General features: G+C 41.6%; 1 protein-coding gene across 1 annotated transcript in view; it reads right to left on the reverse strand.

The window, feature by feature from the left end:
• Window positions 1-12793, reverse strand: part of LOC127043793 (microtubule-associated tumor suppressor candidate 2-like) — a 388941-nt gene that overhangs the window by 182693 nt on the left and 193455 nt on the right. The gene's annotated exons all lie outside the window — the stretch shown is intronic.

A 12793-nucleotide genomic window follows, 5' to 3' on the forward strand; every position in this document is an offset into this window, starting at 1 on the left:
CCTTTAGGAAGTTGTTCCAATGGTTAATACATTAGCGGTAAAAAGTCGGAATTTGTCTAGGTTCAACTTTCAGCCATTGGATGTTACATCTTTCTTGCCTAGATTGAAGGGCCTCTTATTAAGTATTTATTCCCATGTAGGTACTTATAGACTAATCAATTCACCCCTTAACCTTTTCTTTGTCAAGCTAACTAGAGTGAGCTCTCTCAGGGCTTGGCTACACTTGGAAGTTAGAGCACATTAAAGCAGCCCTGGGTGCCCTAACTCCTGACACATCCACGCTGGCAAGGCATGTAGAGTGCCCGGACTCTACAGCTGGAGTGCTCCTGGTACTCCACCTCCATGAGAAGCATAAAGCTTGCTGCGCCCTGGCTGAAATGCCTGGGTGTCAGTGTGAATGAGGTGTGGCATTACTGTGCTGTGATTGGCCTCCAGAAACCTCCCATAATCCCCTGAAGTCAAGTGGCCACTCTTGTCATTGTTTTGAAATCTGCAGGAATGCAGATATCCCTTTCAAAGCTCTGTGTCTGACAGCTGGCATGCTTATCTGCTCCGGGACAAAGCAAACCATTACTGTGGAATGTTGTGTGTGAGAGAGAGAGGCGGGAGGGGGAACAGGGGGGGTCTGCTGCTGTCTGAACTTACAAGACAGCATGCTGATACCCTCTCTGTACCCCAAAACACACTGTCTCTATCCCCACATAAACACAACACAGTCCCTGTCACACTCTACCCCCCACTCCGTTTGAAAAGCACATTGCAGCCACTTGCATGCTGGGATAGCTACCGCAATGCACTGTTCTTTGTGATGTTGCTAGAGCTGCCAATGTGGCCACACCAGTGTGCTTCCAGCTGACAATGTAAACACATGGCAGCATTTTCCCTGCTGCGGTCTCCGAAGGCTGGTTTAACTCCCAGCACTCTATATCTGCAAGTGTAGCCATGCCCTCAGTCTATCACTATAAGGCAAGTGTTCTAATCCTATAATCATTATCATGGCTCTTCTCTGAACCATCTCCAATTTATCAACATCCTTCTGTAACTGTAGAGACCAGAACTAGACACAGGATTCCAGCAGCAGTTGTACCAGTAACAAATATAGAGGAGAGACACATCCCTTAGACTGTGCTCTACAAAGGAAGCCATCTAAGTTAGCCAATGGAAGTTGCCAACAAGAAGGGTGTGTGCTAAGCCCCATCTCTCAGAGACAGGTGCCTAAATTTGGATTGCAAGGGTTTGCTTATCTCTGCCAGTGATTCACAAACAGGAGAAGATAGATGTTCCTCCACCTTAGTCACATGCAGGGCCCAATCCAGTAGTGTGCTCAGAGGCTGCCGTGCTCAGAGGCTGCAAAACAGCTAGTAGAGAGCATCCCTTTAGCCCAGTGGTTAGGGTAGTTGTGTGGGACCTGGTAGACACCTAGTTCAAATCCCCTCTCTGCCTAATGGAGAGAAGAGAGTTGAACCACCTCTTGGTTGAGTACCTTAATCACTGGACTATTGGAGGTAGATCTTCCTCAATCTCTCCTACTGAAGTTTTTTCACTTTAATTAAACATTAGTTGGTCCAATAAAGAGTGAGAATGACTCTGAAACCCAGCATTTAGAGCAGGAGGGTCAGAAACTGGAAGGGATAGCATCCACACTTTGTTAGGTACCAGTATTGGTACCAAAGATGGTAGTGGGTAGAGAACAGTGCCTGGATGGAGATCTTGTAACACAATGCCATGGATCAGAAGCCCTGGACTCTTTTTATTCTCAGCTGGCAGCACAAGGATGATGCCCTGATGGGAACCTCTATGGGAAAAAGTCCTCTGGCTCCAATGCACTGGTGCGCAGACACCTGAAGTGGAACAGACACATGCAAGCACTCCAAGAAGAATTAAGTTATTTTAATGAGCAGCTTTCATTTTAATAAAAATCTGCCAAAATAAGCTAACAAAAACTGGCAAAAATCATTCCAGCTGTCTGCCTGCCTGAAGCTAATTATAGAATTAAGAATTGTTGCCTGTATGTTATATGAATCAGTCTGAGACACTTCAGCTGTTTCTATCTGGGAACAAGGAAGCATTTGCAGGTGGTCATTGGTAACACAAGCCAGACATGCCTTAGAAGCCTCAAGGAAACTACCAAGCAATCATTTTGTAAGCATTCGTGCAGCATGTAAACTCCATCTCCATACATGCAAATAACTAAACAATAACTTTCAAGTGAGCTCTCTGTGAAATCTGAAATTGTTTCAGCTAAAACAAAAAAATAAGTTAAAGAAAATGGCTGTGTACATTTCAGTAAGCATAAAAGGGAACTGTATCTCAACTTAAACTCTCCTTGAAGTTCAGGACCCTTCAAGTTTTTTGTTTTTTGTGACACATTTTCCCTCAAAGATACCATTTTCCCACAACAGGGACTTGAAACTGGATTTTCTACATCCCATGCCAGTAGCCTAACCTCCTCAACCAACACACACAGGCAACAGGTCTGCACCTAACACTTAGGTCAACCTAGCTATGTCACTCAGGGGTATGAAAAATGTACACCCTTGAAAGACATAGTTAAGGTCACCTAAGCTCTGGAACAGACAATGGTCTGTCGACAAAAATGTTCTTCCGTCAACGTAGGCTTGAGGGGATGGATTTACTACAGTGATGGAAAACCCTATTCCGTCATCATAGTAAGTGTCTATGCTAGAGTTGAGTAGCTTCAGTGCTGCAGCTGAGTGTCTGTAGGGCAGACATATTCTTACTCTCTTTTCAACACTTTCCACTGAAATGAAAGCCTCAGCTTTTGTATTTGAAAAATGGACAGCTCAACACTTAAATATTCATGGTTTTCTTTTCATTAAAATGAAGGGAAAAAACATCAAAAACTTGAAAGTTTTTATAAAATGGAACTGATGTTCTCCAGCTAGCTCTAATGGTTATCCCCATGTTAAATATGGAGAAACTGAGGCAGGAGTGAAGTGAGCTATCCCAGGTTACACAGCAATCAATGGTGCTGCATGCATATTTAGGATGAACACAGAAGGTAATTCAATCTTCAATCTCTTCTGGAACTGCTAACAATTGTTCCAATCAAGGATTGTTTTTTTCCTGCTATGGTCATCAGGAGTTTTTATCCGAATAAAAACCTTAAAATGGACCTTAAGATGTTTTGCTACTTGTACATGAACAAGAGTCAATGGACTGCCAGCAGTATCTTGGATTCCCAGGTATTCTCCCAGCCAAGTTCAAGCTAGGCCCAGGACTGTTTGGCTTCTAAAATAAAAAAAATAGTCGCTGGACTGACCACCAATTAATGGCAAAGAAGTCACCAAACAGCCAACGGTAACAAGTTTTCAAATAAACCTGGGTCAGATTTGAATCAGTGACCCAGAGTTAAAAGCTATGTGTCTCGCAGTCTGCTGAGCAGTGGTGTAATGGTAAAAAAAAGAAATGGGTAAACTGACCTCTCTCCTGTTCCAGGCTGGGCAGTGGCAAACACCATGTTCCCCAAATGAGAAAAGGGTAAACTCTATTTACCTGCATTTGCCCTCAACTACGCTACTGCTCAGGAACAATCCAGTATACAAAACCTCATTGGCCTCCTTTAGGAAATTTTCACTGCACAGAAGAACCTTGTTAATTTACACTTAGACAGACTACAAATCCACATTGAATTTCCATGTTTGCAATTTACTGAAGTACAGATCAGGAAGGTTCTGTTGGAGCTGCCAGTGCAGATAATATAACACTCCCATGAGACTCCCTGGCCTCAGATTGGGAATGCAATACCACCCTGAAAGAGGTAAGGCCACTTGGTTGTCTGCTGACACTGCTTTTCCTTCCTCCAGCTGCTACTGCTTTGCTGCAAGGTGGACTCCATGTAGCGGGAACTCTGCTTAGCATTTCATCATATTCAGCAAGAGAGAACAGCCACCTCTGGTTGTGTGCTCCCCCGGGGCACTGTGCCCAGCTCTAACAAGCAAGTGAAAGTAAGAATGGCTGCCACTGCAGTCCTGTGGTGAAGGGGATGACTGGTCCTCAACTTTGCCTTTGTCCTTTCAATAAGATAACTGACGGATCAGCAGAACAATACTGAGAGACAGGTGGCCGGTCAACCAGTCACCGTTCCCAAGCCTCTAAGCACTCAGCTCTCCCGCCCTCCCACACTTCTTGCTGTTCCTCACCATTTCATCCTCCAGCTAGCACTAAAATCCTTCTCTCTCTCAAAAATATCAGGAATTAACATGTTAAGAGAAAAGAATTACTTTGGAAGGAAGGTCAGCTGTTAACTAAGATATAATTGCTATGGTTAGGAAGGGCCACATCGCCAGTGCCAGTGCTGCTCCTGTCTCCTCCACCTGCACCTGAATCCAGACAGAGAAGATAACCCTGGATGTCTCTATCCAGATCCTAGTGTGGATTTTCAGAGACTATGGCCTGCATTTCCCACTTTCAGAAAGCCAGGCTGGGGGGACCATCCAGTGTGAAAGGTGTCTGCTGGTGGAATCTCTCAGAAGCAGGCAGGAAAGCTACAGGATAGAGATCTAGAGAGGACTGCTGTCATGCCTCTGTGGAAGGGGGATATGACTCTGTCACAGGGAGGACACTGGCTGCTGGTTACTTTTGGCAGCAGGCAGTGCTCCACCACTACTCCCAACCCACCCATCATAGTGATGAAGAACTTTTTTGTTTCAATTTTCACCAGAAAGTTCAGTAGCAATTGGACATCTAATTTATTGAATGCCAGTGAAAATGAGGCAGGATCAGAGGCTAAAATCGCAAAAGAACAAGTTAAAGATTACTTAGACAAGTTAGATGTCTTCAAGTCACCAGGGCCTGATAAAATACATCGTAGAATACTCAAGGAGCTGACTGAGGAGATTCTGAGCCAATAGTGATTAACTTTGAAAAGTCATAGAAGGTGGGAGAGATTCCAGAGTACTGAAAAAGAGTAAATATAGTGCCAATCTATAAAGAGGGAAATAAGGACAACCCAGGGAATTACAGACCAGTCAGCTTAACTTCAGTACCCGGAAAGATAATGGAGCAAATAATTAAGCAATCAATTTGCAGACACCTAGAAGTTAATAAGGTGTTAAGTAACAGTCAGCATGGATTTGTCAAGAACAAATCATGGTAACCCAACCTAATAGCTTTCTTTGACAGGGTAACAAGCCTTGTGGAAGTGGGGGAAGTGGTAGATGTAGTATTTCTAGATTTTAGTAAGGCTTTTGATACTGTCTCGCATCACCTTCTCATAAATACAACATAGCTGGAGTATTATAAGGTGGTTGCATAACTGGTTGGAAAACCATTACCCAGAGAGTAGTTATGCATGGTTCACAGTCATGCTGGAAGGGCATAAAGAGTGAGATCCCACAGGGATCAGTTCTGGATCTGGTTCTGTTCAATATCTTCATCAATGATTTAGATAATGGCATAGGGAGTGTACTTATAAAGCTTGCGGATGATACCATGCTGGGACAGGTTGCAAGTGCTTTGGAGGATAGGATTAAAATTCAAAATGATCTGGACAAACTGGAGAAATGGTCTGAAGTAAATAGCCTGAAATTCAGTAAGGTCAAATGCAAAGTATTGCACTTAGGAAGGAACAATCAGTTGCATACATACAAAATGGGAAATGACTGCCCAGGAAGGAATACTGCAGAAAGGGATCTTGGGTCATAGTAGAGCACAAGCTAAATATGAGTCAGCAGTGTAACACTGTTGCAAAAAATGTAGGGTTGTCAAGCAATTAAAAAAATGAATCACGATTAATCGCACAACTAAAAAAATTAATTGTAATTAATTGTGCGATTAATCACAATGTTAAACAATAGAATATGATTTAGTTAAATATTTTTGGATCTTTTCTATATTTTCAAATATATTGATTTTAATTACAACACAGAATACAGAGTGTACAGAGCTCACTTTAAATTTATTTTTATTACAAATATTTGCACTGTAATAAACAAAAGAAATAGTATTTTTCAATTCACTTAATACAAGTACTGTAATGCATTCTCTTCATCATGAAAGTTGAACTTAAAAATGTAGAATTATGTACAAAAAATCACTGCATTCAAAAATAAAACAATGGAAAACTTTAGAGCCTACTTGTCCACTCAGTCCTACTTCTTGTTCAGCCAATTGCTCAGACAAACAAGTTTGTTTACTTTTGCAGGGGATAATGCTGCCTGCATCTTGTTTAGTGTCACCTGAAAGTGAGAACAGGTGTTCACATGGCACTGTTGTAGCTGGCGTCACAAGATATTTATGTGCCAGATGTGCTAAAGATTCATATGTCCCTTCATGCTTCAAGCACCATTCCAGAAGACATGTGCCCATGCTGATGACAGATTTTGCTCAATAACAATCCAAAGCAGTTCAGTCACAAATTTAATTAACACATTATTTTTTAACAAGCATCATCAGCATGGAAGCATGTCCTCTGGAATGGTGGCCAAATCATGAAGGGGCATACAAATGTTCAGCATATCTGGCACATAAATACCTTGCAAAGCCAGCTACAAAACTGCCATGCGAATGCCTGTTCTCACTTTCAGGTGACATTGTAAATCAGAAGCAGGCAGCATTATCTCCTGTAAATGTAAACAAACTTTTTTGTCTTAGGAATTGGCTGAATAAGAAATAAGACTGAATGGAACATAGGCTCTAAAGATTTACATTGTTTTGTTTTCGAGTGTAGTTATATTAAAAAAAATCTATATTTGTAAATTTCACAACAGAGATTGCACTACAGTACTTGTATGAGGTGAACTGAAAAATACTACTTCTTTTATCATTTTTACAGTGCAAATATTTGTAATAAAAATAATATAAAGTGAGCACTGTACACTTTGTATTCTGTGTTGTAATTAAAATCAATATATTTGAAAATGTAGAAAAAGATCCAAAAATATTTAATAAATTTCTATTAGTATTTTATTGTTTAACAGTGCAATTAATCACCATTTTTTAAAATTGCGATTACTTTTTTTTTAGTTAATTGCATGAATTAGCTGTGATTAATCAACAGCCCTAAAAAAAGTGAACATCATTCTTGGATGTATTAGGAAGAGTGTTGTAAGAAATAAATAAGAAGAAATTCTTCTACTCTATCCTGCACTGATTAGGCATCAACTGGAGTATTGTGTCCAGTTCTGGGCGTCACATTTGGGGAAAGATGTGGACAAACTGAAGAAAGTCCAGAGAAGAGAAACAAACATGATTAAATGTCTAGAAAACATGACCTTTGAGGGAAAATTTTAAAAATTGGGTTTGTTTAGTCTGGAGAAAAGAAGACTGGGTGTGTAGTGGGGACATGATAGTTTTCAAATGCATAAAAGGTTGTTACAAGGAGGTGGGACCGGACTAGAAGACCTCTCAAGGTCCCTTCCAGTCCCACATCTCTATGATCCTATGTCTCTATTCCTGAAGCCTGTTCTGGATCACAGATTTCCACACTCACTGTGTCCAGAAGCTAGATGATATTAAGCAAAGTCCCATGAGAAACTGCCTTAGGAGTTAACTGAACGGAAATCCTCAAGAAGATGGCTAGAATGTATTTTGGAGAATGGCTATAGTCCCCTTACAATTATGTCACACCATGGATAGCTCTTTCCCTTTCCAACTGCCTTTACTCCGTCCCTTCTTAACTAAGGGCTTCCTCTAACTCATCTGCTTTTTTCACTCGTCTCATCCCACGTTTTTCCTTTTTCATTATCCACTTTCACCTTCACACCTTTTCATTTCATTTACACACTGATTATGGAATTATGTTAAGTCCTCACTTTCTGTTTCCTAACTTCCCATGGAAATGCATCCTGTTGGATTTTCTATGCTAGGGTGATATCGAAGCAGAACATAAACACTTAGTATTTAATAATCACTTTAGCATTTTCCTTGCACTGTACAAAAATACAGATTGATGCAATGGATTTCAATACTGTGACTGACAATGTCTGTGGCACCAGGTGTAGAATTACAATGTGACATAGAACAATGGAGACAGCCAGAGAACATGGCATGTTACTGCAGGTTGTTTACTTTAAACAAGCAGTATTAGCCAAGAGAGGGGAGGGAGAGTAGAGCTAGGTTTCTAAGGTGGCAATAATTGTCCTTCATATAATTCTTCTGAAGAGATGTGTCATACTGAGACACTTCTAAATCTCCACAAAAGCATACAAATCACCATTCTGCCAGCTGAAAAAGTAGGCAATGCCGTTCAGAATCATTACGCTGAGTAACTAGGAGATACAGAACATAGCACTGTAACTCTTGAATTCTGAGTGTGTAATCTCTCTCTTCAAAAAACTAAGATGCTCAACAGCTCAGATCTGCCCCGAGACCCAGGTTTATCAGACTGCAGAACAAGTGAATAAAATTGAAGCCTGAATAGCATAAATACAAAATTACAGGAAGCAACTTCAAAGTGCAAATCTTATCTTCAAATCTCATGTGATATTCAGTAGCCCTGAGTCACAACATAAAAAATAAAGAAGACACAGAAGGAGAAAGCTGCAGAGACAGAGTGGCACTAGTGATGTACTTTACGTGTGTGTGTGTGTGAATACGTGTGAGAGAGAAAAATACAGTCCTGTTTCTATCTTTTGGGGAAAAAAATGCATCTCCAGTAGGACTTGGAAACTCTTAGCACCTAGATGGGGGTGCTGAGCACCTGTCAGGATCGGTCCTCAACTCATTAACAGAGAGAAAAGTATAAGCACTTTGACTGTCCTTTTATTAATAACAGATTTTGCTTTGATCCAATTTCAATTGTGTGGAGTTGGTTTAAGATTCCCACAAAATCCTATAAGCCATTAAAATGGTAAATATCATAAACTAAGGGAGGGAAAATTTAATTAACTCACACTGCACAAGGAAAAAATATTCATAAACATCAGGAAAAAATAATAGACATTTAATTTAATTTAAAAGATGGCCAAGGGATCACTATTTTACTTTTCAAAGTCAGATAGTCTGCCAATCAAGATCAGCCAATTCACACAAATATTACCATATTTGCTCCCAAAAGTCTTCATAACAGAGGAAAGTATATTAACAATTTATACATTACAGACATAGTGTAAAGTGTCATTAAATACTTGTTCAACACTTGATGGCTCTTGTAGAAGAGGTAAGGAAAATTTATGCAGAATAAATGAGTGTTAAGCTCTCAGAGAGAGAGAGAATGACACCCAACTCCCTTTGAATATATCACAATTCATTGACTTACTATACCTCCTATAGTGTTGAGCACTTTCCCCCCATAACAATAACACTTTCTTACTCCTTGCCTACCTACTTTATATCCTCTTCTTAAAGTTAGTCATCCATTTAAGCATTTCTAAAGAGTGGTACCACTAAATACGAAAATGACAGTATAACACATGCAGAGGTGCGCCATGGATTGAATACATTACACTTACAGAATTGTAATCAACTCAATCACATTTTAAGCCTCATCGTGTGATGTTTACCAGCATTATACACAATATCATTCATTATTAGATTTCCCTTCCACAACACTGCCTTACTGGAATGCAGTAATTCAATGAAGACTATAACTGCTTGAAACTAACAAGACCCTTAATGCATTGCTCTGTGGCTTGTCTGATAGCAGGAGTTCAGGGATTTAATGCTCAACTGCTTTAGAGACAGTACTGTCTTCATTACTGTTATTGTCTGAGAACCAAAATACTCAGTGCCGTGCAGCACCACCGAGGCTGGTTAAAAGAGTTGCTGTACTAGGGAAGGCAGAGCGGAAAGGAATAAAATCTCCATTACAAGGCACTGGTTCTGCCCTGGCTACTGTACTGTGGCAAGGCAGATTCATGTAGTAATATATACATCACACTGTGGAACTGGCTAGTTCCTTCCATTTCCACCACTCAAAAACCTAATCCTGCAAGACTGAAATCAGCGAAAGGTTTGTCATATTAAGGGCTCAAGATCAGCCCTCAAGTGGGTGCTCACTAGAGTTTCTTGCTTGTAGTAATGGTAGCCAAGCAAGGGGAAACATTTATTATACCACAGTTGATTATGCTTTAATCAAGCAAACCAATAAATGTGCACTTTTAAGAACAAAACATTGCCTTCAGTTATATCAGAGAAAGTGCTTTGTTTTAAGTGTGTGTGCTTCATTTGATTATATTAAGTTTATCTAAGCTACATTTCATCCTGTTGCTCTAATACCACATAAAAAACAATAAGGCAGATAAAAGGAAATAGTTTAACATAACACCACAACAGCTGTCAAGTTAAGGGAAATAAGTTGACAGAAAGAGATAAAAGGTGTCAAATTCCCAGAAACATAACACGTTTGTTCTGACCCATAAAAAATTTAGATTCAAACAAAGCAAATACTGATATTAATTTATCAGATCTGTATGTCAGACTCAGTTCTCTGGATGGGATAGATTCTCTAAATTGCTCTTTTCATTTCAAATTATAAACTGATGCTTGAAAAACTATAAACAAAATGGAATTCTACTCCTCACTTCCAGTGCAAAAGTGAGAGCTAAACATAACCATTTGCATAGACTCGGTAGAGCAAATTTTTAGTAGATTTAGCATATGCAAAAGTGCCAAGTTGACAGGCTTAGACAATTAAGTTCTCTATTTTTAAACATTATACATACAGCAACAGTGCAAGTTTCCCAATCTTGCTTCACCAATGTGCCTTAATCCTTCTGGATCTGAGACAGTAGTTCCAGACCCATTCCTTCCTTGTCTTCTCTACTAAAGTGATGCTGTATGATTGAATATGACCATTTGTATCATTATTGCTACCACTGTTCTACAGTTGCAACAAATCTTGTACAAAGGAAGTCATGTAAGGTGTGAATGGGTAAGTTATGATTTGCTAAGTATGGTTATCCTGTTTATATGCATGTATCATCTTTGTATCTGAAGTTATGAATATTGGCTATGGATTGGTATCTTACATATGTGTTTTATTTCTGGATAACACCTCCCAGGGAAAATTTATATTAGGGCCAGAGAACTATGTGTTGATGGCCCATTAAGGACAGTCAGCCCACAATGGGCCTTTTAAGAAATTTATCCCACCCAGTAAGCCTTTCCTGTGGACATCTCAGGAAGAACATGGGATGGCTGCCTCTGTGAGTCATCAAAGCATGTAAAGGCATTAGGGCTGCCAACTTTCCAATCCCCCAAAACGAACACCCTAGCCATGCCCCTTCCCCAAGGCCATGCCTCTTGCCCCACCCTTTCCCTGAGCCCTGCCCCCAGCTCACTACATTCTCCCTCCTTCGGTGGCTTGCTCTCCCCCACCCTCACTTTCACTGGGCTGGGGAAGGGAGTTGGAGTGCAGGTGGGGGTGAGGGCTCTAGCTGGGGGTGTGGACTCTGGGGTGGGGCCAGAAATGAGGGGTTCAGGGTGTAGGAGGGGGCTCCGGGCTGGGACAGGAAGTTAGGGTGTGGGAAAGGGGGAGGGCTCCAGCTGGGGGTGCAGCCTCCGGGGAGGGGGGCTGGGGATGAGAGGTTCAGGGTGTGGGAGGGGGCTGCGGATTGAGGCAGGGGATTGGGGTGCAGGAGGGTGCAAGGGCTCCATCTGGCGGTGCAGGCTCTGAGGTGGGGCCAGGGATGAGGGGTTTGGGGTACAGAAGGGGGCTCTGTCTTTCTGGGGGCCCCAGGGTTCGGGCAGGGGGTTAGGGCACGGGCTTACCTCTGGCAGCACCCAGTCATTGGCATAGTGAGGGGGCTAAGGCAGGCTTCCTGCCTGTCCTGGCACAGTAGACCACGCTGCGCCCCTGAAGCAGACAGCAGGTCCAGCTCCTAGGTGGAGAGGTTTCAGGTGGCTCTGCATGCTGTTCTCCCCCGCATTCACCACCCCCGCAGCTCCCATTGGCCGTGGTTCCCAGACAATGGGCGTTCGGAGTGAGTGCCCGGGGCGGGGGCAGTGTATGGAGCCCATGCCCCTCTGCCTATGAGCTGGACCTGCTGGCCACTTGTGGGACACAGCACGGAGCCAGGACAGGTAGGGACTAGTCTGCCTTAGCTCTGCAACACCGCCGACTGAACTTTTAACAGGCGATGCTGATGGGAGCCTCCAGAGTCACTTTTCAACCGGGCGTTCTGGTAAAAAAACAGACACCTGGTCACCCTAAAGGGCACGTGATATGCTCATGTGACCCTGGAATCCATCTTGGGCTACTAATTTTCCATGTATCTGGTCTGTTGGCTTTGTTTGGGACATTAAAATTCCATGCACATGGCAGAGGATATAAAATGGAGATGTTTCAGGTGTCTTTTTGACGTCATTTCCTGCTTCATTTCCCTGGAATGGTTTTCTAACAAGGAAACTCTAAATAAGGACTGAAATCTGTTTAGGTAATTTCCAGAGAGACTTTTGCAAGCTCGCAGTTTATTCCATAACTGTTTCAAACCTGATATAAGGACTTTGCAATCACTTGTATGTATATGAGCTATTAACCACTTATAACTCTCTTCTGCTTTTCTTTTATTATTAAACCTTTTTTAGTTTTTAGTTACTAAACGAATGGTATCAGCATGATTATTGGGTAAGATCTGAGTTATATATTGACCTGGCTAAGTGGCTGATCCCTTGGATTAGAAGGACCCTGTAGTGGGACTGTCATAAACAGATAGCTAAGGTTTAATGTCTCTTTCACCTGGAAAGGAGTAACCTGAAACTCTGGGTGGAGGGAAGTTTTGGGTGTGAGTTCTTTGTTCTTTGTCTTGTGTCTGACCCTCTCGGCTATGAAAGTGATTTTTCTATCTCCTGGCTTTCTAATCTTCTGTTTCCAAGTTGTAAGTACAAGATA

The sequence above is a fragment of the Gopherus flavomarginatus genome, chromosome 1, assembly GCF_025201925.1.
Source record: "Gopherus flavomarginatus isolate rGopFla2 chromosome 1, rGopFla2.mat.asm, whole genome shotgun sequence".
Classification (NCBI taxonomy): Eukaryota; Metazoa; Chordata; order Testudines; family Testudinidae; genus Gopherus; species Gopherus flavomarginatus.